General features: G+C 49.6%; 1 non-coding gene across 1 annotated transcript; it reads right to left on the bottom strand.

Moving 5' to 3' along the window:
• Positions 1–19,120: 19,120 nt before the first annotated feature.
• EI90DRAFT_t57 lies at positions 19,121–19,193 on the bottom strand. Its single transcript has one exon. It is a non-coding gene; the product is annotated as a tRNA-Tyr (tRNA).
• Between the last annotated feature and the right edge of the window lie 6,168 nt (positions 19,194–25,361).

The raw sequence follows: 25,361 nt of genomic DNA, 5'->3' as shown, positions 1-25,361 counted from the left end.
AGTATTCGGTGTAGTTCGCACCAAAATTTTGACGTGAATTTTGAGTCTCAATCTGATATGATCGAGTGTGGTAGACCGTGGAGTCTTACAACTTCACGAAGAAATACGAATGCTAGTTCTAGTGCATTCGTTGTTGTCTTTATTGGAATTAGGTGGACGTTGGACGTCAACCTACAGATGATTACCCAGAGGTAATCATATCCCAAGCTTGTTGGGAATGGACCTGTGAAGTCCATGGCTATTGATGACCATGGTGTCTCCGGGGTCGGGAGTGGGTGAAGCATTCCGGGATTTCTCCTGGTGCTTTTCTTTGTCGTTTGACAAGTTCCGCAAGACCTGCAGAACTTGTGGGTATCCTTTCTCATCCACTTCCACCAGAAGTGTCGACGGAGGGTTTCCACTGTTTTCTTGGATCCTAGGTGTCCAAGTGTTTCGTGGATGTTCTCGAGGATTATTCCCTGAATGGACTTCCTTTCATAGTTTCCTTTCGGGACTACTATTTGGGTCATTCCTCCTTCTCCAAGTTGGGTTATCAGCCTGTCTTTTACAGAGAAGTTTTTGAAATTCCCCGGGTTCTCTAGGAATTCCCGGTGGATCTGGCTTTTCAAGTATCCAGATTTTATTGCCTCAATGAGGTCTTTTTCTTCGAATTGTTTTCGAAGGTTCTCTTCTGGAGTTATGATTTCTTCCAGATTTTGGGCGCTCCCCCCTAGAGCTTCCTCTAGGGTGTTTTTCGCGTGTATTGCTGCGAGTCTCTTTCTCTCTGAGTTTTTACTCAGGGTACTGCTTAGTAGCAGTTCTTCGTATTCCTCGATTCTGTCGGGGATAATGTCTTCTGCATTTTTGTCCAGGTGGATGTCCGCCGACACATAATCGTCGAAATGCAGATCCTCGTCCGTTGACGAGTTGTAGTATCGTGAGAGTGCATCTGCCACTTTGTTTTTGTGGCCTTCCACGTATTTTATTTCGCAATTGAAGCTTGCGAAAAAGGCTTGCCATCTCAGGTGTCTCCCTGAGTTGTGGTTTTTCGCTTTGAAATATTCCAAAGCTTTGTGGTCCGTGATTACTGTGAATTCACAGCCTCCCATGAGGTCGTCTTGCCATCTCATGAGTGCTTCGAGGACACCCAGTGCCTCGAGCTTGTAGGCGAAGTACCTACGTTGTGTGTTGGTGAACTTATCGTCGAACCAGACGTGTAGGCGTCTGCCTACTTCTCCTCGTAGTTCCCAGGTCAGTGCACGCTGGAAGGTGCAGGGAGCGTTGCAGTCTCCTTGCTGCATCGTGTTCGAGTTGTACATCCCATGGGGCATGGAGAATGTCGTCCTATGGACGTCTTCTGGATCCACGCGTATTTGTTCGTATGCGTCCAACATATTGATCTTGGATCGGTATGTTGCTCTGGCGACTGATTCTTGGATCAGTCGCATGTCTGGCATTGGTGTGACGTTGAGGATCGTGTTTGAGTTACGGTTCCTCGCGTCTATTACCATGTGCAAAGATCCATCTGCTTTGCGGATGCACAGTAGCGGGCATGCTTGCTCGCTGTTCGCAGGATACCACCATCCTGCTTTTACATAGCGATCTATTTTGGTTGCTAGTGCTTCCTGCAGTGCTGCGGGACATCTCAGGGTGTTTTCCCGAAATTTCTTGTTCGGATCCTTCAACGGGATTCAATGGTTCACCTCCCTCAAGGGAGGCATTTCTAATGGCACTGGTGCCATTACAGTTTCAAATTTTTCTCTCCACCACTCCCTGAGTATTTCGAACTCGGGGTTGTTCATGGGGAGACCTTCCAGGTGTGGTACGTCTGGAAGTTCTAGTCCTTCCGGACTAGGATTGGGCCAACCTTCAGGGTATTTTCTTGTGATTACCCTGAGGTGTGTTTCAATCCCGCCTCCCTGTCAGCATCAGCAAACTTGGTAGGGAGCTCTGTGAGCAAATTGAGTCTTTTTGCTGTGCACCCTCTACACATTGGGTGGAGAAAATTAAATGTTTGAATGATTTTATTCTCCTAAGGATGCAGAAGTGCAAAGATAATATGTATATACATTTTTGGAAATGCATATTCCATGGCCAGCATCATTACTTGAAACACTCTATGAGCTCTATGAGCTCACTGAGCTCATAGAGCTCATAGAGCTTTTTGTTTTTAAATCATGGATGGTCTTCATATCTCCATGAAATCTGCTTAGTTATTTTGGCACCAGTAGTGCAAAGATAATATGGATATATATGTGTGTAAAATGGCCATTGTCATTGCTCTGAAAGCTCTATGAGCTCTATGAACTCTATGAACTCAGTGGGCTCATAGAGCTCATATACCTTTTGTGTTTACTAAAATCAGCACCTTATTTTTTATTGCTATTTACAAAATTTGAGGAAAACTCTGAAATTCAAAAATTTGCACTTTATCTTTCATCTCATTTCTTGCTCAAAACTCAACCAATTTTGATGATTCTATGTGAATTGGAAAGCACCAAAGTGTGGCAATGTAACCATGCATGTTATGTAGGGTATAAATCAGTTTTAACAAAGTGTTCCAAATGAAGTAAATTGAAAATAAAGCAAACAAAAAGCTGATGTATTCTTCAGATATCATCCAAGCCTTTGACACCAAATTTCCCATGGTCAAAAAGCCATGGTTATTTGGCTCACTGTCAGGGCCCAGCCCTTGTTCTGTGACGGGCCCAGGGGGATCCTCCTAGTTGCTGGGGTATCTAGTCCCAGTCCGAGATCCTCAAACTCACTGAGGGGGCTAAACCTTCTCAACCTCCTCTACAAATGGGAGCCAGGAACTATACAGTTTTCAGCTCTTTGTTGACTCCCCATAAATGGCACCCCCCCGTGGGAACGAGCTGCTCACCCAGAAAGTTCCCACAGTTGTGGCTGTGATGGTTTCTGGGTGAGTAACTTACCCAGAACTTTCCCATGGGTCTGCATGCATGTGGGATTGTGGAATAGTGAGGGGCTGTGCCCTGACACTCACCAAAACATGGTGGGACTTTTCTAACACTGAAACATACATTGCTACATTGCCCCACTTTGGCACTTTCCAATGCACATTGAATTATCAAAAAAGTGAATTAATTTTTTTTCCAATTATTCCTAATTTCCTGAAATATCTCTTCCTAACTTATCCCAAAATTTCTGATTTTCCCCCTGATTTTTTGGACATTCTCCTTTTTTAGAAAGTCCCCCATTTTCTGAATTTTCCTTAATTTTCCCTGACTTTTTTTCAAGTTTTTAGAAACCCCCCAGTTCCCCCTCATTTTCCTCCCATTTTCCCCTTCATCCCCCCCCTCAATTTCCCCCCCATCCCCCCTTCGATTTTCCCCTCATTCCCCCCCCCAATTCCCACCTCAATTTCCCCCCCATTTCTCCCCCATTCCCCCCTCCAAATTTCCCCTCATTCCCCCCCCATTCCCTCCCAATTTCCCTTCAAATTTCCCCTCATTCCCCCCCCCCCATTCCCCCCTCAATTTTCCCCCCATTCCCCCCCATCCTCCCCTCATTCCCCCCTCCAAATTTCACCCCATTCCCCCCCTCATTCCCCCCTCCAAATTTCACCCCATTCCCCCCTCCATTTTCCCCCCACTTCCCCCCTCAATTTCCTCCCTCATTCCCCCCAATTCCCTCCTCATTTCCCCCTCCAAATGTCACCCCATTCCCCCCTCCATTTTCCCCTCATTTTCCCCCTCATTTCCCCCCTCATCCCCCCCTCCAAATTTCCCCATTTCCCCCCTCATTTTCCCCCCATTTCCCCCTTTAATTTTTCCCTCATTCCCCCCCCCAATTCCCCCCCATTCCCCCCCCTCAATTTTCCCCTCATTTTCCCCCCCATTTCCCCCCATTTCCCCCCCACTCATTTTCCCGCATTTTCCCTAAGTAATTTCAGATTAACTGCATTTATATCCCTAAATTTGGTCTATATATTGATTGGGCTACATACCCTTGGTGTCTGGTGCCGCATTGGTGCTGAAAGTGAAGCTGAGTTTGTTCAGTCCCTTGTATGGTAGGGAGTTGGCTATGGCTAGTCACATGATGCCATAGTCAATGCTTTTAAATTTTAATTTTGATATCGGGTAAATTAAACACTCAGGGAGCTCATATAGATAATAGTCCCCTGTGTGCAAATATAGCTCTATGAGCTCTCAGAGCTTTGACTACTTTTTGGAGCTCTCAGAGAAGGGGACCTGCAATTTCAAAGTACTGAAGCTCTGAGAGCTCTGAGAGTTCTGAGAGTTCTGAGAGCTCTGAGAGCTCTATGAGCTCTATGAGCTCTCAGGCCTCCGCATCCAGGTTTGCTGATGAGGGGGGCTTCTTTTTTGGTTGTTCTCGGGCTCTTGCTCGAGTTTTCCATCCGTGTGATCTTGTCACATGGTCTTTGCTTATTCCAAGGGTGTCTATGTTGCCCTTGTTCACCGTTCTCACTTTGTGGGACCGGAAGTCTAAGCTTACCTGGTTTTTGTTTAACCAGGGGGCGCCAAAGATGGCATCGTATCTGTCGATGTTAATTACATCGAAGTAGTGTTTTTCTACGTGGCCGTTGATCTCAACGTCCACGTTGGTTCTGAACAGGATCTGTGATCTTGTTCCTTTCGTCCCCATTTGAAGGACGACTGGGTTCTCCAATTGGAGAATTGGGATGTGGACCGCATGGACAAAGTCCCGCGATAACGCGTCCGTTTCGGCTCCACTATCGAATAGCGCATAGGCTTTTATGCCTGCTATTTTTATGTGAGCCGTTAGCGTTCTCTTCATTGAGAGCAGTCTGTTTGCGGGGTATTTTCCTGCGTCTTTTGAGATGTGGAATTTCGCATCAAACAAGGGGGACTGGGTTTCGATGGACTTTTGGTCCTTCTTCCCTTTGTCCTTGTTTTCCTTGGGTACTTTAGTGTATTTCCCCAAGGCGTCTTTTCTTGGTGCTTCCACCAAGGCTTCGGCGACTTTTTCGTCTGCCGTGTTTTCTAACTGGTGTGCTACAGCCAGTTTGATTTTATAATTTATGTCATCGTGGTCGATGACTGACATTGGGCCCATTCTTATGGTCCCGACATTGACTTCCTCACCCTCTGAGTCGGGTGAGTATTGAGGTCCTTCGTATGGGTCCTCTACTTCGAAGCTTGATGCTTCGGAGTTACCAGAGTTGTTCTCTGGTTTCTCATCTGATGAGCCTTTCGACTCTTCATCCGTTGAGTTCGCGATCTCCATGGCAGCTATGCGCCTTGGTTTTTCATCGCTCATTATTTTGTGTCTTGGGCAATCTTTCGTTTGCCCTATTTTGCCGCATTTGCCGCAAATTGGAACTGACTTTTGGTCAGTTTTCCTCGAGTTTTTCGAGGATGTATCCTCTTTCCATCTGGGTTTCAGCTCTTCCGCCTTCTTTCCTGATGGGAGGGCTCTGCTGCGGCTCGTGGTTGCCGTGGTAGTTGTTCTGGTATAGTAACCTGATTTGTAGGCTGAAGACATCTTCAGCCTGTCAATTATCTCATCTACACGAGATATTGCTTTTAACATCTCCTCGTTTGAGGAGAAGTCTGCTCTGATTCTATCATTTCCCTCTTCCATTCGAGGGGAATGTAGTTTAGGAACCTGGCGTTGAAGGACGCCTGGTCTGGCGGCGTCACCATCTGGGACGCTGCTTTTGACAGTTCTAAGTAGAACTGTTTTAGGCCTTTTTCCGCTTCGTATTTGACGTTGCGGTATTTCTTTGTTGCGTTCAACACAGCGGAGGCTTTGATGAAGGTTCTCATCAATATGTTGAGAACTTCGAGGAACATGCCCTCGTCTCCTCTGAGGAGAGTTTCATCTCGGAGTCTAATTCCGAGGTCAAACGCGGGCCCCCCTAATCCACGAATCAAGCAGTCCAGGTGGACTTCGTCAAATTGGGGACCTTTGCATCCTCGCGAGGCGAGGAATCCCAGTAGTTCTGTGAACCACTGCCAGAACGATTCCATGTCGTTCTCCCCTGACCATTTCTTGTCAGGGAATGCCGGCCCATTCTTTAGGGCTTCTGGTTTCACTCCTTCTGGGTAGGGAGTGAGTATTCTCACTTTGGCCATTCTTATGGCCTTTTCGTACCATTTCTCCAGGTACTCTTCTTGCTCCCCTGCCTTCGTGGGGTCGCTATCCAATGGAGATCTCTCCTTTGGGGGGGTTTTTGCTGGGGGAAATCTTCCTCGCAGCGTTTCTTTGGTTTCAGGCGAATTCGCCTGAAGTTGTATTTGTATTCTCTCATTGTTTTGAGAGGGTGTGAATGAGTTACCTCTCTGTTCGAGAGGTCCGTTATAAGTGGACATTTGGCCGAACCTTTGGTACGTGCCAATTCTCCTCCTAATCTCTGAACGATGCCTTCTTTCGGCATCGTCTTCTCCTATCCTTGGGAGAAGGATCTCCTTAGCGTCTCTGTCGAGTCACTGATGATATTCCAGTGTGCTTTCACTGGTGGTTCTTTTCGTGAATTTTTCACGAGTTCTATTTATGTCCTGGACCGTGGTCCAGGGGTGTTTATTTGTTTCCTCACTTTTTTGTGAGAAATTTATTTCCTTCAGCAAATCTGTTTGTTCGCTGATTTTTTCAGTCAACACGTCGATTGCGTTGGCCATTCTTTCTAGAGTTATCTCTAGACGAGCCGTGCTATTATGGTTCATTTCCTCGATCTTTTTTTGGATCGAGTTTATCGCGTTTATTATGCGTGATTCCTGGTTTTCCAGGAGGAAGTTTGGTTGGGCGAGCAGAGACTCTCCCCAGTTGACATTTCCGCTTCTGGGGGTTCCAGAATGGGTTCTTGGAGTGAACACTCCACGCTCGCTTTGTTTAGGTGAGGCCGTTGTGGAGGGTGCTTCCCTTTCATAGAGGGGTTTGTTCGCTGGTTTTTCCTTACTTTTACGTAAGGCTTCCTCAGCGAACTCCCTCATTTCAGTTCGCCTCCTCTTCATTATCTCGGAGACCTCCTCCGAGGTTGGCGACCTTGCCTTGTCTGGCATGGTGTGTGGGAGTGTAAACAGTGGAAGTTCTTTTGGAGCTTCCACACTCTGGGAGATCCTGCTCTCAGGGTGTATTTTCGCGCCTTCTCGGGCTTTCAGCCTGAGAAGAAGTTGATCTTCACTTTCCGTCCTCCATTCAGACGGAACCTGGAACAAGTCCAGTAGTTTTTCGGATAGCCAACGCAGGGGCTCTTCCCTTTGTTTCCCTTTGTCTGCCTTTGGGGCTTGACTTGGGGACATGAGGGGGGGCTCCAGGGGATAGTGGGGCCCTGGAGTTTCCTGTGACTCTATCCAATCAGCTTTTTGGGCTGATCGTTCGGCACTTACGCATTTTTCGCGCAAGTCGATCACCTCATGAGGAGGTGAGGGATCTTCCCCAGCTTGGGTTAGATCGGTATGTTGTGGAGTTCTGGGGGTATTTTGCCCCGCACTTACTCCACGTAAGTTTCTAAAACCTTCAGGGACCAGCCCTGAGGTGGTTGCTAATGCCGGATCATGTTGATCCTCGTCGTCGTCTGACGACGGCTTTTGGTTTGAATCTCCCATGATGGGAGATTGCGGTTTCTTTATAAACCGCTCGTTTCTTTTTAGTGTCACTGCAGATGCGACCTTGCCCTTGCGGGCGTGTTTAGGCGCCATAGGCGCTTCCGAGTCAGATGTTAAGATTGTAGAGTTGTGGGTTGTGTTGTAAAACACACCTCATGCACTTAAAAAAGTGTGAGGTCTTAGGGTGGCTCAGCACACAAGGCCGTAAGTGATACAAGATAGTGTATTTTACGGTGGTGTGTAAGCAGTTACCCGGAGGTTCCCGCTTGCCCACGTGACTGTCATATCCATCCCCGGCCATCGACTTCCGGTCCCTCCGATCCCTCCGGTCTAACTCCGCTCCTCCCTCACTAACCTCGGAGCCCCCGTATTCCGCAATCCTCTTGGTACCCCTCGATGGTCACCACCCCCTCATTTCAATTTATTACCTACGCCTCCCTAAGTACGGAGCCCCGAGGACTTCCGGACAGCTCCGACGTCCGCTAGCGCACCCCCGCCTCCGCTGGGCAATACACTCGCCTGCCCTGCAGAGCCCACCTTCGGGCCTATCCCTCCTTTCCGTTTCTGGGTTATCGCCTGCCTTTCCGCTAACCCCGTGAACCGACTCGTCGGTAATATTCAGTCGGCTAATGTTTAAACCCCGTTAGCTCCGCTCCGTTTGGCTCCGCCAATTGCGGACCCGTCTCCGCTGTAACCATATATATATCCCACTTGTACATAGGTTACACCCCAGTAGTAAAATCAACTAGAGTTACCCCCCCTAGGTTCTAATTGCCAGTCAGTAAGTTAGGGCACGGACGTGTCACTAGGCACAGCGCTCTTGGCAGAAGTCGCTGAGGCCGAAGCCCTCCGCTACAGAGACATCCCTTCGTCTCGAATCTGGTCTCTGACAGTGACTATATGTATCTAATTTACATGTGACTCGGGGTTCAGGGCTATTGCCCTGACACTTCCCCTTCTCTATGTATTACTAACACACCTAACCCTGCTCCCCCAATCGCCATGCGCATTCCCGCTCGCAGAGCGGCACACCTCCGGGATCTCCCACGGAGATACCCAGGGGAGTGCGGCTGTGTGCGGGGATGACGTGGCTCCTCCCACGTGACCCCAACCGCATGTATATAATAGCACCTGGGGTGGGAACAGAAGAAACAGCCTTCTTCTCAACTTCCCACTTCAGACTAAGTGGTCGGGGACGCTCACCCCGCAACGGGACCGTCGCTACCCATAGCCGACACCTGTCCCATCGAGTCCCTCATGCCGGGACCTCGCCGCTTTCGGAGCTGTCCCTGACAACAACCCAGAGGTGGAACCTGCACCATTCGAAGCACTGGTGCCAGAGCAGTACCAAGACTTCCAGGATGTGTTTTCGAAAGAGGCCTTCGATCAGTTGCCCCCCCAGAAACCTTGGGACCACACCATTGACCTGGTACCAGACACTAAGCTCCCCAGGGGGAAGACCTTCCCACTCTCATGGCTGGAGCAGAAGGAGCTGGACGAGTTTCTGTGTGACAACCTGTTAGAACTGGGCGAGGGCAGACGATTCCGGAGGGGAACCGGAGACTTAGCAAGGAGGGACGCGACTCAAGCGGAGCGCTGTGCCATTGCTGTTTGTCCATTTGGTCCTTAATTTCATAGGGGGCAAGCAGGAAGTCTCTAGGGGGCATTTCAGGTCGATTTTAGACTAAGGCCTAAAACAAGTATGTACAGGCACCGATATATATAACGAGAGGGCGAAAGCACAAGGAAACAAAGGGGATCCAAATCGGAATGAAGGCGTCCGAACGGGAACAAAGGGAAGACCGAAGCGGAGCAGTACCGAAGGTCATAAGGCAGAACCTGTGGTACGTCCGAAAGGAGGTAAGGAGGGCGAGGCCCAGAGGGGCAGGAGGATGAGGGGAAGTGGGGATGATGACTAACTGGCTAGAATGGAAAGAAGCAGCAGTCCAAATAGGGATGAGGGGAAAACGCGAGAGATACATTACAAGCGGCGAAAGTGCCGAAGGTGATCCATGGAGCTCGGAGGTTGCGGAGCTTATGGAGGTTGCGGAGGCGGGGTTGAAAGTCCGAGGGATATTGGCAATGGTGTTTATGTAGTATGAGGTCACCAATGCAATGGACTAAGGCCGAGGTGGAGTCAAAGTCTGAGGTAGGAGCTATGATGGAGGCTTGGAGCAAAGGTACGAGCGGTGTTCGAGTACGAAGTACGGGACAGCGGTGGAAGGTCATAACTTGGTGGGGGGTTGACGGAAGAGGGCCAGAGGGAAGAGAGAGGAAGGAGGAAGGAGGAAAGGTGTGGAGGAGAGGAAAGGTGTGGAGGAGAGGAAGGTGTGGAGGAGAGGAAGGTGTGGAGGAGAGGAAAGGTGTGGAGGAGAGGAAAGGTGTGGAGGAGAGGAAAGGTGTGGAGGAGAGGAAAGGTGTGGAGGAGAGGAAAGGTGTCAGGTCCGAAGGTGAGTATCGGAGTGGACGGGAGGAGAGTAGGAGGGTGGCGAGAGGAGTGGTGTTCGGTCCGAGGTGAGTGTCGGAGCGGACGGAGATAGGGCAGGAGAGGGACGGAGGTGTGGAGGTGGCATGGGGGGGTGAGAGGAGGTGTGGTGTCAGGACCGAAGGTGAATATTGGAACGGACAGCGGTAGGGTAGGACTCCGGAGGTGAGGTGGTGAAGGAAGGAGGTCCGGGAGTCGGGTTGGGATCAGATATGCACGGATATGACACAACCTGCAGAATGGGTGCATATGACCATCTAAGTCCCCAATGGGGGCCCCGGTCTTCTTTGTCAAAAAGAAGGATGGGTCACTGTGCCTGGTCCAAGACTACTGGAAGCTGAACGAGATCACAGTGAAGAACTCGTATCCACTCCCACTCATCTCGGATGTCCTTGCCCGCCTCCACAGTGCTAAGTACTTCTCAGTGCTAGTGTCAGGGGTGTGTCCAGGGTCGAGGGGGCCCAGATGTAATGCCCAGCACTGGGGCCTTTGCAGGGTGTGGAGTGGGCATGCATACTGACAGTGTAATGGGTCTATCACCTAGATGCGAGACAGAGAAAGGGGGAGGGTGGTAGTGGTTGCGTATGTGGTGAGAGGTTTTGGGTTTTTGGTCCTGGGGTGCTACCGGGTCTGCTAGAACCTCAACTAAACACTCACCTACATCTCTCCTGGATGTCAAGGCTGAGGGTTATGAGTGGAGGGGTCTTAGACGTTAGCAACAAGCTCAGGGGGGGCGTTAGGGTCATGGATGGCATCTTTTCCACTTGGATGTAACTACTTCACAGGTCTATTCAGTACTAACTTGTTATGTACAAGGTTTTTCTATTTTGTATGGATTAGAAATGGAATGAATGGAATGGGAAAATGTAAACGGGCCGATAGGCAACCGTAAATAAAAAATATCCAATTAGGAACAGAGAAACAATAAAAGAAATATGAATGAATGGGGAAATTGTGACAACGGGTCTGAAATGGAAATTATAGAAGTTAACTCCGCAACACTTCGCCACAGCGCCCGCCTATCCTCCCGTCAGCAACCTCCTCGTCTCCAGCTTTCCAACGAACCCTCATTTGTCCCAATTGGTGCAGTACTTCCTGAGATATGGCCATTGACAGGTGCTGTCAAGACCACATGAGGCTCCACACGTGCTGAACCATCCAAGTATGGAATTTCCATTCTGGGAAACGCTCCGTGGGTAAAGGGGGAAGGTAGAGCATCGCCATCAGGTGGAAAAACGGCTGGGTTTGATGTGTGGTTGTGGAGGTCTGGGGAGGGGGTGAAATTGGTGGTGTGGTTGGTGGTGTGGTTGGGCTTGGGACTGTCGGGAATGATGGGAAAAATATGGAAAAATAAGGAATGAGTGTATGGAGTGTTGGATAGTGAGGGAATGAGCAATGGAAACATCGGTGGGTATGTAGTGTGCATTGTTGGGTAGAACCTGCAGAATCCAACTTTTGCGGTGCATGGACTTGTCCCACAACAACAGGCCCGATGCAGGACAATGGTCCCTGGCCACTTAGACTGAAGTGGGAATAGTGAGTTGTTATTAAAAAGGGGAACTATGCTACTTACCTGAAGTGGGAATAGTGAGAAGAAGGTTACTTCTTCAGTTCCCACCCCAGGTACATTTATATACATGCGGCTCAGGTCACATGAGGTCTGCCACATCACCCCACATACAGCCACAGTCACCTGGGTGTCCCCATGGGGGATCCCAAGGGTGTGTGCTGTGTGCACACATGCTGGGTTGCACTGTGAAGCTGTCCGGGTCATCTGGGGCTAGGTGTGTCGTGCATGTGTTGCAGGTGGGTCAATGGTACATGGATATAGAGAAAGGTCGTCTGTGTAGATAGAAATAGAAGACAGAATAAAGGAAGGAAGCACAAGAAATAAGGGAAGGAAGGATAAGAAGTAAAGTGTCAGGGGACGCTACGTAAGCGGTCCCCTGTTACTCTAGCGATATCGTGTAAGTCTATGTATCCGCATGTAGCCACATTGGCCCCATGATATCGTATCTCTCACCTTATCTCCATTCCAACTCCACCCCATGATCTGAGTATCCCCTTCCGACTCTATTACTCCATTGACTACTGGATCATTGTTTAGTTCTGTTGATCCTATCTCTTCCGATTGATTCCATATCTCTCTTGTATATAGCCTGTCATATCCGTACATACCCGATCCCGATCCGACTCCTGGACCCTCCACTTCATCACCTCCGGAGTCCTACCCTATCCTCCATCTGCTCCAATATTCACCTTCGGACCTGACATCATCCCTCCTCTTACTCCTCTTCTCACTCTCCTCCTCACTTCTCTCCTTCTGTTCCTCTTCTGCCAAACCTCTGCCAAGTTACGACCTTCCGCTGCCATCCCGTACCTCGTACTTGGACACCGCCTGTACCTTCGCTCCAAGATTCCGTCATAGTTCCGACCTCGCACTTTGACTCCACCTCAGCTTAAGTCCATTGCATTGGTGATCTCATTCTACATAAACACCATTGCCAACATTCCTCAGACTTTCAACCCTGCCTCTGCAACCTCTGTTAGCTCCACAACCTCTGAGCTTCATGGACCTGTCAGGGCACAGCCTAACCGGCTACCCTGACTCCCTATGCCAGAAGGGAGTTGCCGTAAGACGATCCGGAGTGATCCAAAGAACGCAGGTAATCTTGCTTAGCTCTCGCTTAGCTCCCGCTTCTATCTTCCATCCACATGTCACCCCTTTCCCACACCTCACTTACGATTATCCGAATGAATAGCTATCTTTTCATGTCGTCATTCTATCAGTTATCTTCTATCTTGTTGTAGCCGCACTCTAATGGGTAGCGGTACCCATGTATATAACCCATATCTCCGCTGAGGATGGCACCTCAGCGTTAACAATGACTAGGATTCTCGGGAACACCTCCATCGTCGTGAACTGACACGCAGTCCCTGACAGGACCATACTCAGCACCTTCACTGCTTGTAATGTATCTTTCACGATTTCCCCTCATCCTTATTTGATTACTGCTTCCTTCCATTTTAGCCAGTTAGTCATCATCCCCACTTCACCTCATCCTCCTGCCCCTCTGGGCTTCGCCCTCCCTATCTCCTTTCAGATGTACCACAGAGTCTGACCCATGACCTTTGGTACTGCTCCGCTTCCGTTATCCCTTTGTCTCCATTCAGATGCTGTAGGAGTGCATAACAGGTGTGCTCAATTTCATGGAACCTTATGCAGCAAAATGTCAAAATTGGGCTCCTACACTTGTACATTATTAGGAAAAAGGAATCGTAGGAGGGAGTAATAAGAAAGAAAAAGGAGGGTTTTGGTACGAACCGAAAGAGTCTTTCCGTGAAGGAATTGGTTGAGAATTGGTGGAGAAATTCAACCTGAGATGTCCTCATGTGCGAAGTCCGTGCACTTGACCGTGACCATGGGAACAAGGTCAAAAGTTAACGGAAGAGGACGATCTTGGGGTCGTTAAATCCAGAAAAATGCCCAAAGACTCAGTGTTGAACTTCACCCTAATCGGTTCAGTGGTCATGGAGATATTCTGATTGTCAGGCATGATGGGAGTAACAGGACGATATGAATGGTTCGGATGCTCATGTGCAAGCTAGTCTCAATGAAAATATGGGCTAGTCAAATAATATAAATGCTGAAGAAGTCATTGGAGGAGTCTTGGAATTATGGCATTTTATTTGGACCAAGTTTCCCTGAGCACGGATAATCGAGATATGTAAACCGCTTCTGAGAATTCCCGTTCTCAGTCAAATCTCCACCAAATTTCATAAAATCGATATCGTTAGAAAGCTATGGATGAGGAGAGTCGGATGAAATAAAAAGACGGAGGATTGACGCAGTGTTTGGAGTGGTATGAGGAAGTTTGTGTTCTCCTTTTCAATTTCTTTTGTTGTTTGGAATTTTATTCCAAGTCAACAGCAGCCAAACCTTACCACCATTGTTGGTGGAGGCTTAGCTCAGCCAAACCTGTATCTTTTCACAAATTGTATGATTGCTGTATGGATATATGTATGTAGCGATTGAAACAGAATAGCAATTTCCCCCCCTCCCACTACTTTTGAAGTCTGTGTACTTGGGTGCTGTGAGTGGCCACATGATTGGTAAAGGGCTATTGTGACCTTTAGGGAAATCCACCACGGAAAGAAGATAAGCAAGAGTTACCAGAGTTATATATTTCCCCGAAATCCCCCCTCTGTCAAAAACCCGATCATAGGGGGGAAATGCATGAGTCCGAATGCAGGCAGGGCTCAACTAGCGGGGATCCAAGAGCTCTGGTAGTGAACCGAAGCTTCTCCAGGAAGCCCGGTTCTGCTGGGTGGTACAAGAGGCTCTAAGAAGGATGCGGCCTCAGCGACTCGGAGGGAGCGCTGTGCCTCCGTTACGTCTCAGTTAGTCCTTGTATTTCATGTGTCTGAGGTATCTTGTAGAAAGGGGTCGGGATTCACTCAGAGGGACTTGGGTAACATTTTAGTCAAGATTAGAACTGGGGAAAACTACAGGTTCTAATCTACAGGTATTTATATGGAGGAATGGAAAGGACTTTAGTCAAAGTCCAAATGATAATAGAAAACACCAAAGGTGCTGAATGATACCGAGAGGTACCAAAAGGTCCTGAACGATATCCTTAACAGGGAACCGAGGTGTCGGGTCAAGGAGGGCAGAGTAAGAGGCCAGAGGATGAATGGGAACGAGAAATGGGTAAGAGGGGGTTAGCCGACTGAATGGAAGAAGAAGATAGTCATGCTATAAATGGAAGGTGACTAATAAGTGCTGACGTGAGTGGGGTCACCAAAGGATGCAGGTAGCTCCGAAGGCGGAGTTACGTATCCGAAGGATGTTGGGTGACTCCAATAAATGAAATGGGCGGGGGAATGGTTTAGGGGTATGTCATGGGATGTCGGAGATCCATCAGGAGATCGGAGCAAATCCAGAGTCTCCGAATGTTCCGACTCAGGACTGAGCTTCCAGGATGGGAGTGGCCAAGGTTCGGTGTGCTGCAACCAGGCCGGAGCTGAGACAGTTAGGAAGGAAGGTGACTTGGGGAGTGGGGAGTTATGGTGTAGGGGATGGTGAAGTTGTTAGGAAGGTGTGGTGTGGTGGGAGAGCACGGGGTCGGGATTCCAGGATATGACACCCTCCCATTGATTATATGGACCTGTTCTTACCGCAACCCCCTTTCAGCCCCCTTTCTCTTTCTTCCCTAGCTTTTGGGGAGTGAGTTGGAGTGCTACCTTCCGTTTTCTGGAGACAGTAGCAGATTCCTGCTTGCAACGCCTTTGTTCCAATTTGGACACCTTTGTTCCGATTTGGACCCCCTTTGATTTCCTTGTGCTTTCGTCTCTCTACTATACACTTGTACATACTCGTTTTAGGCCCTCAGTCTAAAATCAACTAGAAATGCCCCCTAGAGACTTCCTGCTCACTGCTTCTGAAATTAAGGACCAAATGGACAAACAGCAATGGCACAGTGCTCCACATGAGTCACTGAGGCCAAGGTCCCTCCTTGCTAAGTCTCCAGTTCCCCTCCAGAATCGTCTGCCCTCGCCTAGTTCTAACATAGCCTATGTTCTGCTGAGGCTTGGAACCTCAGCATTATCTATGACTAGGTTTTCAGGTGATACGTTGACTCAAACTGATGAGTGATCCCTGACATAAAGAACAGTGATAAAGGATGAGGAATAAAGATAAGCGGGATACCGGGTGAGGGCAGGTGGAGCTGGGTCAGGCAGGTGTGCCCTGACAGCTAGACCTGCACTGGGGGTTCAACAATGTCCGGATCAAGGATGGTGACGAGTGGAAGGCCGCATTTGTGACCAACCGAGGGCTGTTCGAGCCCATGGTGATGTTCTTCAGGTTGTGCAACTTGCCTGCGACCTTCCAAACCATGATGAACAACATCCTCCAGGATTTCATCGACCAAGAGGTCATCATCTATTACATGGATGACATCCTCATTTTCACTGCTACCCTGGAGGAACACTGGAGGGTCGTCAGAGAGGTCCTGGAGACACTGTGAAGGAGGAAGCTGTTCCTGAAGCTGGAGAAGTGCAAGTTTGAACGGATGCAGATCAACTACCTCGGACTCATCATCTCTGAGGGAAGTGTTGCCATGGACCCCATGAAGGTCTGGGGAGTCCTCGACTGACCACCCCTGACCAGGGTAAAGGAAGTGCAGTCCTTCTTAGGGTTCGTAAATTTCTATTGCTGGTTCATCAGAGACTTCTCTGAGAAGGCGTGCCTGCTCCACGCACTGACCCAAAAGACCAAGGTTTGGAGCTGGGGCCCAGATGAAGACCATGCCTTAAGGAAGCCGTCACCACTGCCCCTGTCCTCTCCTTCCTGTCAGGGGACGAACCCTGGGTCCCCATGACCCCTCTCTATGGCCCACAGTTGTCAGAGTCTGCGCGTCTATTCGCAGCGTAAGAGTATCCCCAGGAAACTAGTCGATATCAAAGCTGGGGGGCTAGCCCAGCTGGCATAGTAGCCTTATGTACATGAGTTCTGCTAACTCACGAGAGCGCAGTTACATTGGGAAGATGGTAACTAATAGAAACACAACATCAAATAGGAAGATAGAAGATGCGGGAAATGAGGGAATATCGGGTAAGGGGTGATGCGATAGCGAATATAGCACAATGAGTTATATCTGCGTTCTAACTACGTAATTATCTCACGCAATCTCGGCTAACAATCACCTCATTGATATCGCTTAGAGTAAAGGGGGGCCGGATAACCGGGCGACCCCTGACAACAGCCTAACCTGTAACAGCCTAGTCTCAAGGCACAACTCTACTGTGGGTAAGAAAGTGAGAAGAAGGTTAACTTCTCACTTTCCCACAGTGGCCCCAATATGGCAAAAACTTCCGGGGATACTCGGAAGTCACATGAGGGCAGGATCCGGGGCCGGATCATGCAGTGCACAGAGTGTGTGGCACAGGAAGTGTAGCAGGTCTGGACCTGGGTCCGGGTCCGGGCTAGTCAGGGTGTGTGCCCTGACACTTCCCCACTGACTCTGGGCGCTTCAGGCTCGAGTGTGATGCCTCCAACTTTGCAACCAGTGCAGTCCTCTCCCAACTCCAGTTGGACAGGGAGTTCCACCCAGTGGCGTTCATGTCCAAAAGCTTCACGGACGTAGAACGCAACTACAAAATATACAACAAGGAGATGCTCACAATCGTCCAAGCTACCACAAGTTTGTGGACATCTTCAGCAACACACTTGCACCACACCATGAGTTTGACCTGAAAATCGAGCTAGAGGAAGGTACACATCCTCCACTGGGTACCTTGTACTCTCTCTCTCCTTCTGAACTTGAGGCCCTACACACTTTCCTTGATGAGCACTTGGCATTGGGATTCATCCACTCTTCATCCTCTGCCCACACCGCCCTCATGCTCTTCATCTGCAAGAAGGATGGTTCCCTCCATCTTTGCATTGACTTTAGAGGCCTCAACAAGATCACGAAGAAAGACCGCTACCAACTCCCATGAATTTCTGACCTCCTAGACACCCCAAGCCATGCCCAAGTCTACATGAAGCTCGATCTCCGGCATGCCTACCACTTGGTATGCATCACTGCTGGGGACGAGTGGAAGACCTCTTTCCACACATGCTACAGCTCCTATGAGTGGTGTCATATCCATACAACTCCGGACCTCTGCTCCTGTTTCTGGACCTCCATCTCCTCCTCCAGAACTCCACATCCTCCACCACCTCCTCCCCCTGTTGGTTGTTGAGAGCCCACTCTACCTCTGGCTCCAACACAACGTCCAACACTACCTCCGGTCCAACTCCGGTTTACTCTGGGTCCGATCCCAACCTCATACCTTCCAGACCAGAGTTTGCAATGCTCCATACCTCCGGCTCTGGACTCCTGTACCGGAACCCCATCGCACCTCCACCTCCAGAACTCCAGTCACATCTCTGCCTCCGGACTTTGACCTCCTCCTCCATCTTATCTCCTTGTATTCCTTATTGCATTTCATTTATTACGTCTAGCCAATATTCTGGACTTAGACTTCCAACTCTGGACCTCCAGAACTTACTCCGGACCCTGCAGTCTCTACTGTATGGTGTCATTTAATCCTCTTGTTGCTTCTTCCTTATTTAGACTGCTGCTTCCTTTCCATATTAGTCAGCTGTCATTCCCCACAACCCCCTCCACTCCTTCCCCTCTTGGCCTTGCCCTTTTGGGAAGCACCATAGAGTTCCAACCCTTGGCCCTTGGGGTTGTTCCCTCATCCAGCCCCCCTTTGTCCTCCTTCCAGTTCCCTTTGTCCTCGGACTCCACTCCTGTATTATTATATATACTCTGTACTTAGTTTCCTGTACCCCTAGTCCGAAATTGACCATGATGACTGGATTGTCCCCCCAAGAGACTCCCCCTGCTAACCTGAAATTAAGGACCACCTTAGACAACAAGCAATGGCACAGCGCTCCACTTGAGTCACTGAGGCCAAGGTCCCTCCATTCCTGAGTCCCTTCTCCACTTCCAGACAACTCCGCACTCTTCTAACAAGTGGCTTGTAATGCCCTTTGGTCTGTCAAATGCCCCTGTGGCATTTCAGTGGTTTGTGAATTCCATCTCCACTGATCTCCTCGATGTGTGTGTGGTAGTCTACCTTGACAACATTCTCATCTACTCCACTGACATGGCCTCACATGAGGAACATGTTTGCAAGGTCCTGTGTAGGCTCCACATTAACAGCTTATTTGCCAATCCACAGAAGTGTGAGTTCCATACTGATATGACAGAGTACCTCAGGTACATTCTCTCACTGAATGGATTGTCCATGTCCTCAGAGAAAATCAAAGCCATCCAGGATTGGCCCAAGCCATGTAAAGTGAAGGATATTCAATCCTATCTGGGATTCACTAACTTCTACCACCATTTCATTCATGAGTATTCCGATATTGTGATCCCTCTCACCCACCTCACTTGTAAGGGAGTACCCTGGGTATTCTCTGATGACTGTCGCTCTGCCTTCCAACGCCTCAAGGACACCTTCACCTCCACTCCTATACTGACACATTGGGTTCCCGATGTTGGAATTTGTACACATGGTCTCAGGAACCTTAATGGATAAAATATGGACATTCTGGGAGTTGAACCACAGAGCCCTGCATAGGTACCTAGAGTGTGTTACCATTACACTAAATGCCCACATTAGGCAGAGGTGGTTTCTAACACCTGACACACCACTGGTCATTGAAACGATGCTTCAGACTATGTGATATCAGGTATTATTTCTATCCATTGTGCTGATGAAGAAATACAACCTGTCACTTTCTGCTTGCAGACGTTGATGGTGCCGGAACTCAACTATGACATGCATGACAAGGAGCTCCTAGCCATTTATGATGCCTTCCATTCCTGGCATCACTATCTTGAAGGCTCTGCCAACCCCATCAATGTCATCATGGATCACAAGAATCTGGAATACTTCTCTACCATGAAACTCCTCACTTGCCAGCAAGCCCACTGGTCTGAGTTCCTTTCCCAATTCAACATGATTGTCCGTTTTCATCCTGGTAGACTCGGTGCCAAGCCTGATGCATCGACTAGATGCTGGGACATCTATCCCAAAGAGGGGGATAGGGACTACACCTGTTAGAGACCGGATGCAAGACGAAGGAGATGTCTCCATGGTGGAGGGCTTCTGTCAGGGCGTGGGAAAACGTTACCATGACTCGCCATCGGTGACCGTTAAGGTCTGCTGCTCCAGCATAACAGCCCATTAAGGGTGGGGATGACAATCACAGCGAAATGGGGTTTTGGCTTCAACAACTCGTTCATGAGCATTGCGCCTCGTACTTGACATGGCCCTGATATTTCAGAGGGCAGAGGGTGCGACTGAGTCAGACAGAGAGTGCAGGGGGTAACCCTAGTTGATTTTCGAACTAAAGTACGAGGTAGTACACAACCGGTATTTAAGTGTAATGGAATGAATAGAAATAAGTCGCCAGATCTCACAGAGATTGCAGGCGGGCTTAAGAAGGGACGAAAACAAACAAAGAGTGTGGGAGAAGGACGGCCATGCATGGCTGTCAAGAAAAACAAGCATGATAAGGAATGACTCAGAGGCCCGTGACAGGCTGTGGAACAGGTAGCAGTGACGGGGAAGGGTGACGGGCTTGTTCAGGCGGCGTCAGGCAGGTAGCGGAGTTGACAGGGTCAAAGCGGAGGAGGGAGAAGGGGTGGGGAGTGATCACCTGACCGTGGGAATTGACGGGTCGTGACAGCTTCAGCCTCAGCAACTCAGACCAGGAGCGCTGTGCCTAGTTACACATCTGTGCCCTAATTTACTTGCAGTGAGAACTAAGAAAGAGGGATTAACTCTAGTTGATTTTATCACTGGGGTGTAACCTATCTACAAGTTAAGTATATATAGGTACATAGAGGGTGGGCCCGTGAATAGCAGGACCGAGCGGAGCAGAGCTAATGGGGTTAGATATTAGCTGACTGAATATTACCGACAAGTTGGGTTGCGGGGTTAGCGGAATGGCGGGCTATAACCCAGAAACAGAAAGGAGGGATAGGCCCAAAGGTAGACTTGCAGGGCAAGCAAGTGAATTGCCCAGCGGGGGTGGGAGTGCGCTAGCGGACATTGGAGCTGTCCGGAGGCCTTTGGAGTTCCGTACTTAGGGAGGCATAGTGTCATATCCATCCCCAGCCATCGACTTCCAATCCCTCCGATTCCTCTGGTCTACTTCCGCTCCTTCTTCACTAACCTCGGAGCTCCCATATTCCGCAATCCCCTTGGTACCCCTCGATGGTCACCACCCCCTCCTTTCAATTTATTACCTATGCCTCCCTAAGTACGGAGCCCCGAAGGCTTCCGGACAGCTCCGACGTCCGCTAGCGCACTCCCGCCTCCGCTGGACAATACACTCGCTTGCCCTGCAAAGCCCACCTTCAGGCCTATCCCTCCTTTCCGTTTCTGGGTTATCACCTGCCTTTCCGTTAACCCCGTAACCCGACTTGTCGGTAATATTCAATTGGCTAATGTCTAAACCCCATTAGCTCCGCTCTGCTTGGCTCCGCCGTTTGCGGACCCACCCTCACTGTAACTATATATACTTAACTTGTACATAGGTTACACTCCAGTAATAAAATCGACTAGAGTTTACCCTCTTCAGTTCTGGTGGCCAGTTAGTAAGTTAGGGCATGGACATGTTTACTTGGCACAGCGCTCCTGGCATAAGTCGCTGAGGCCGAAGCCCTCTGTCACGGAGACACTCCTTCGTCTCGATCAGGTCTCTGACAGTATTTTATTACTCCCTGACTAGTACACGTCTTGTATGGCACCAAAAGCCCCTCGCACTCGTTCCCAACTACGCACATTAGTTCCCAACTCTGCCTCACCGTCCCCAGAACCCTCACAGCCTGGTCCTAGTCGATTGGCAAGAAACCCAGTTGAGTTTCGAAGCTTTTCTAATCTTGAAACCCCTCTCCCATCAACTCCGATCATGCATCCCATTAGGAATCGATCACCAGTTGCAGATTCCGACTTCGGAGACACCACGGAACAACCCATAGACCCTGTCCACTTCTTTGGACTCGGTTCCAAGGTCCCCAACTTCGTCGACCCTCCTCCTGCTGATCCTCCCATCCCCACTGTCCCAACCACTGACGATGCCGAACCCATCCCCAACGTGGCTATTGCACAATTAGCCCAAGCCATTGCCAGCTTGGCTCATCACACCGGTCGTCCACCACCTCCACCATCCTCTGCTCTCCGGACCAAGGTCCGTGAGCCCGAACAGTTCGATGGGAAAGATCCCTGAGAACTCCGAGTATTTCTGGTCCAATGCGAACTCAATTTCCAGGACCGTCCCCTCGCTTTTGCTAGCGACTGTGCTAAGGTCATCTTTGTGCAGTCCTACCTCAAGGGAATGGCCCTCGATTGGTTCGAGCCGGATCTATTATTCGACCAAAATTCTACACTTCGTCCACGATGGATGAATAACTACCAAGAGTTCATCAACGAACTTCAAACCAACTTTGGTCCTCATGATCCTGTGGGCGACGCTGAAGTTCAACTAATGACCTTGGACATGAAGGACAGGCACCACATCAATAAATACGTCGTCGAGTTCAACCGACACGCCTCTCAACTTCATGGTTATGGAGAAGCCACGCTTCATCGTTTTTTCTATAACGGATTGCCGGAACGTATCAAGGATGATATTGCCAGAGTAGGTAAACCTTCTACTCTTTTGGAACTTCGCACCTTGTCACAAACTCTTGATGCGCGCTATTGGGAGCGTAAATCTGAAGTTACATGTCATGCAAAACCCTCCTCCTCTAACGTTTTTGACAAGTCCAACGCCGCTTCTCATCCCGCCCCCATCCCTTTCTCCTCCTCTTTCAACTCCGCTTCCGGTAGCAAGCCTCCGAAGGACAACAAGAAGTCCGAGGCCAGCTCCGCTAAACCGGACCTTTCGTCTAAACTCGGAGACAACAGCAAGCTCACGCTACAAGAGCGTAAGCATCGTCTCGACGAGAAACTTTGTATGTTCTGCGGTCAGTCTGGCCATATGGTCAAGGATTGCCCCAAGTCTTCTTCTCGTGTGTCTAAGGCCCATTTGGCCCAGACCGAGGAACAAGGATCCACTTCCGCAGAAGCAAAAAATTAGTCCGCACCCCCGTGGACTCCGCACAGACCGGGGGTTGCGATCCTTCCTTCCGTGCACTCAAAGAAGTGCGTTTAAACACGTCTTCCATCTCCGACTTATCCTCCCTCCATATTCCCATTTCTTTTTCTCTTTCAAATGGTCTATTTTCCCCTCTCAATGTTGACCCTTCAGTTAATGTTCTACCCATTGTAGATAGTGTTGCTGATGTACCACTCTCTCCTCCGCCCCCTCCGACTACTTCCGTAGATTGATCCACCTCTCTCCGTTTCTCTTCTTTCTCTTCTCCTGTCCCTTCTCCTCTGTCCAATGATAGGACACAAAATAAACTTTTTCGCTCCTATGAGAACGTACCCGCACTCATAGACTCTGGGTCTTCGGACTGCTTCATCGACAACACATTCGTAAAGAAGTTGGCCTTGAAGACGTACCAGATTAAACCCCTACAACTATGCCTATTTAACGGTAGCACCAACTCAATCATAACCCATGCCGTTGATATTCCCCTCCACTTCGCTTCCGGAAACATCACCCCCATGACTTTCTTTGTCACATCGCTGGATGGATCTTGTTCCTTAGTCCTAGGACACAACTGGCTTACCCGCTACAATCCGTTGATTGACTGGGTCTCAATCAGTATTACGTTCCGAACTTCCGAACCTACCAAGACAGTTACTCCGAGCTCCCCCCCGTCGTCTCCGGTACTATTGCCATCGTCTGACATCCAACCATCTGATGTTTCGCCAACACCTCAGTCACAGGCTCCCACTCCTCCGTTACCATCTATCGAGTTCGTCAGCCGTTCCGCATTTGCGAAGGCTTGTCGACTTGAAGGATTGGTATCCTTCAGCCTAACCATCCCTTCCGAGGAAAGCTGCTTGAGGGCTGCCTCATCCCACACTGATCCCGTCGACCTCTTGGCCATTCCGAAGGAGTATCACGAGTTCGTGGATGTGTTCAGTAAGAGCAAAGCCTCGATGCTGGCACCGCACCGTGAGTACGACCTGAAGATTGACCTTGAGGAAGGCACTTCACCACCCTTGGGTACTATGTACTCTCTCTCTACTTCGGAACTCGAGGCCCTCCGGGCGTTCTTAGATGAACACCTGGCCTCCGGGTTCATTCGCCCCACTACTTCCGCTCACGCGGCACCGGTCCTCTTCGTCCACAAGAAGGACGGATCCCTCCGTCTCTGTGTTGACTTCCGAGGGCTGAACAAGATCACCAAAAAGGATTGCTACCCACTCCCCCACATCTCCGACCTCCTTGACGCACCTAGCCATGCCACGGTCTACACCAGACTCGACCTCCGGCATGCTTACCACCTGGTTCGCATTGCAGCAGGCGACAAATGGAAGACCTCCTTCCGCACGCGCTATGGTTCCTATGAGTGGCTGGTCATGCCATTCGGTCTCACAAATGCACCTGCGGCCTTCCAGCGATTCGTCAACATGATCTTTGCCGACCTCTTGGACGTTTCTGTGGTAGTCTACCTAGACGACATCCTTACCTACTCGGAAGACATGGCTTCACATCAGGAGCATGTCCAAGAAGTTCTTAGGAGACTCCGCAAACACGGCCTATACGCCAATCCGAAGAAATGCGAGTTTCATACAGACACTACGGAATATCTCGGATACTGCCCCCTCCCTCCGGACTCACCATGTCCATCGAGAAGGTTAAAGCCGTCCAAGATTGGCCCAAGCCCCGTAAAGTCAAGGATGTCCAATCCTTCCTTGGCTTCGCTAACTTCTATCAGCGTTTCATCCACCAATACTCCGACATTGTGGTCCCCTTGACATGCCTCATGCATAAAGGAGCCCCCTGGTTATTCTCTGACGATTGTCGCTCTGCTTTCAACACCTTGAAAGAAGCCTTCACTTCTGCCCCTATCCTTACACATTGGCTACCTGATGCCCCCCTCATTGTAGAAACCGACACTTCCGACTACGCAATCTCCGGAATCCTGTCCATCCACTGTGATGACGGAGAGATTCGCCCCATCGCTTTCTGCTCGAGAACACTCTCGGCGCCGGAGCTCAATTATGACACCCATGATAAGGAACTGCTCACCATTCATGATGCATTCCGATCATGGCGAAATTACCTTGAAGGTTCAGGAACCCCAATCGACGTCGTCACCGACCACAAGAACCTCGAGTATTTTTCCACCACCAAACTCTTGACCCGGTGGCAAACCTGCTGGTCGGAGTTCCTCTCCCAGTTCCACATGACTGTCTGATTCCGTCCCGGAAGACTCGGAGTAAAACCGGATGCATTGACTAGACGCTGGGACGTCTATCCCAAAGAAGGGGATATGGACTACGCTCGCATCAATCCACAGAACTTCCGACCGGTCTTCACTTCGGAGCAGCTCACTGCATCCTTACGAGCCACGTTCCTAGCTGCCACAGTAATCCAAGCAGCCGTACTCGTCAACACAGAGGCTCTTCATCGAGACATTCTAGCCTCCCTCTCCTCCGACACCACAATCTCTTCTCATCTCGCTTGCCCCAACCTCCCCAATTCCCGCTGGTCCGTTGATGCCGAAGGCCTGTTAAGGCTGGACAACCGCATTTACATCCCGGATTCTAACGATCTCCGTCTCCGCATTTTGCGAGACAAACACGACCACCAACTTTCCGGACACTTCGGTCAAAACCGGACTCTGGATCTAGTGCATCGTGAGTATACC

This window comes from Cantharellus anzutake (assembly GCF_015039405.1).
Source record: "Cantharellus anzutake strain C23 chromosome Unknown EI90scaffold_6, whole genome shotgun sequence".
Classification (NCBI taxonomy): domain Eukaryota; kingdom Fungi; phylum Basidiomycota; class Agaricomycetes; order Cantharellales; family Hydnaceae; genus Cantharellus; species Cantharellus anzutake.
This window is presented reverse-complemented; position numbering and strand designations above follow the sequence as displayed.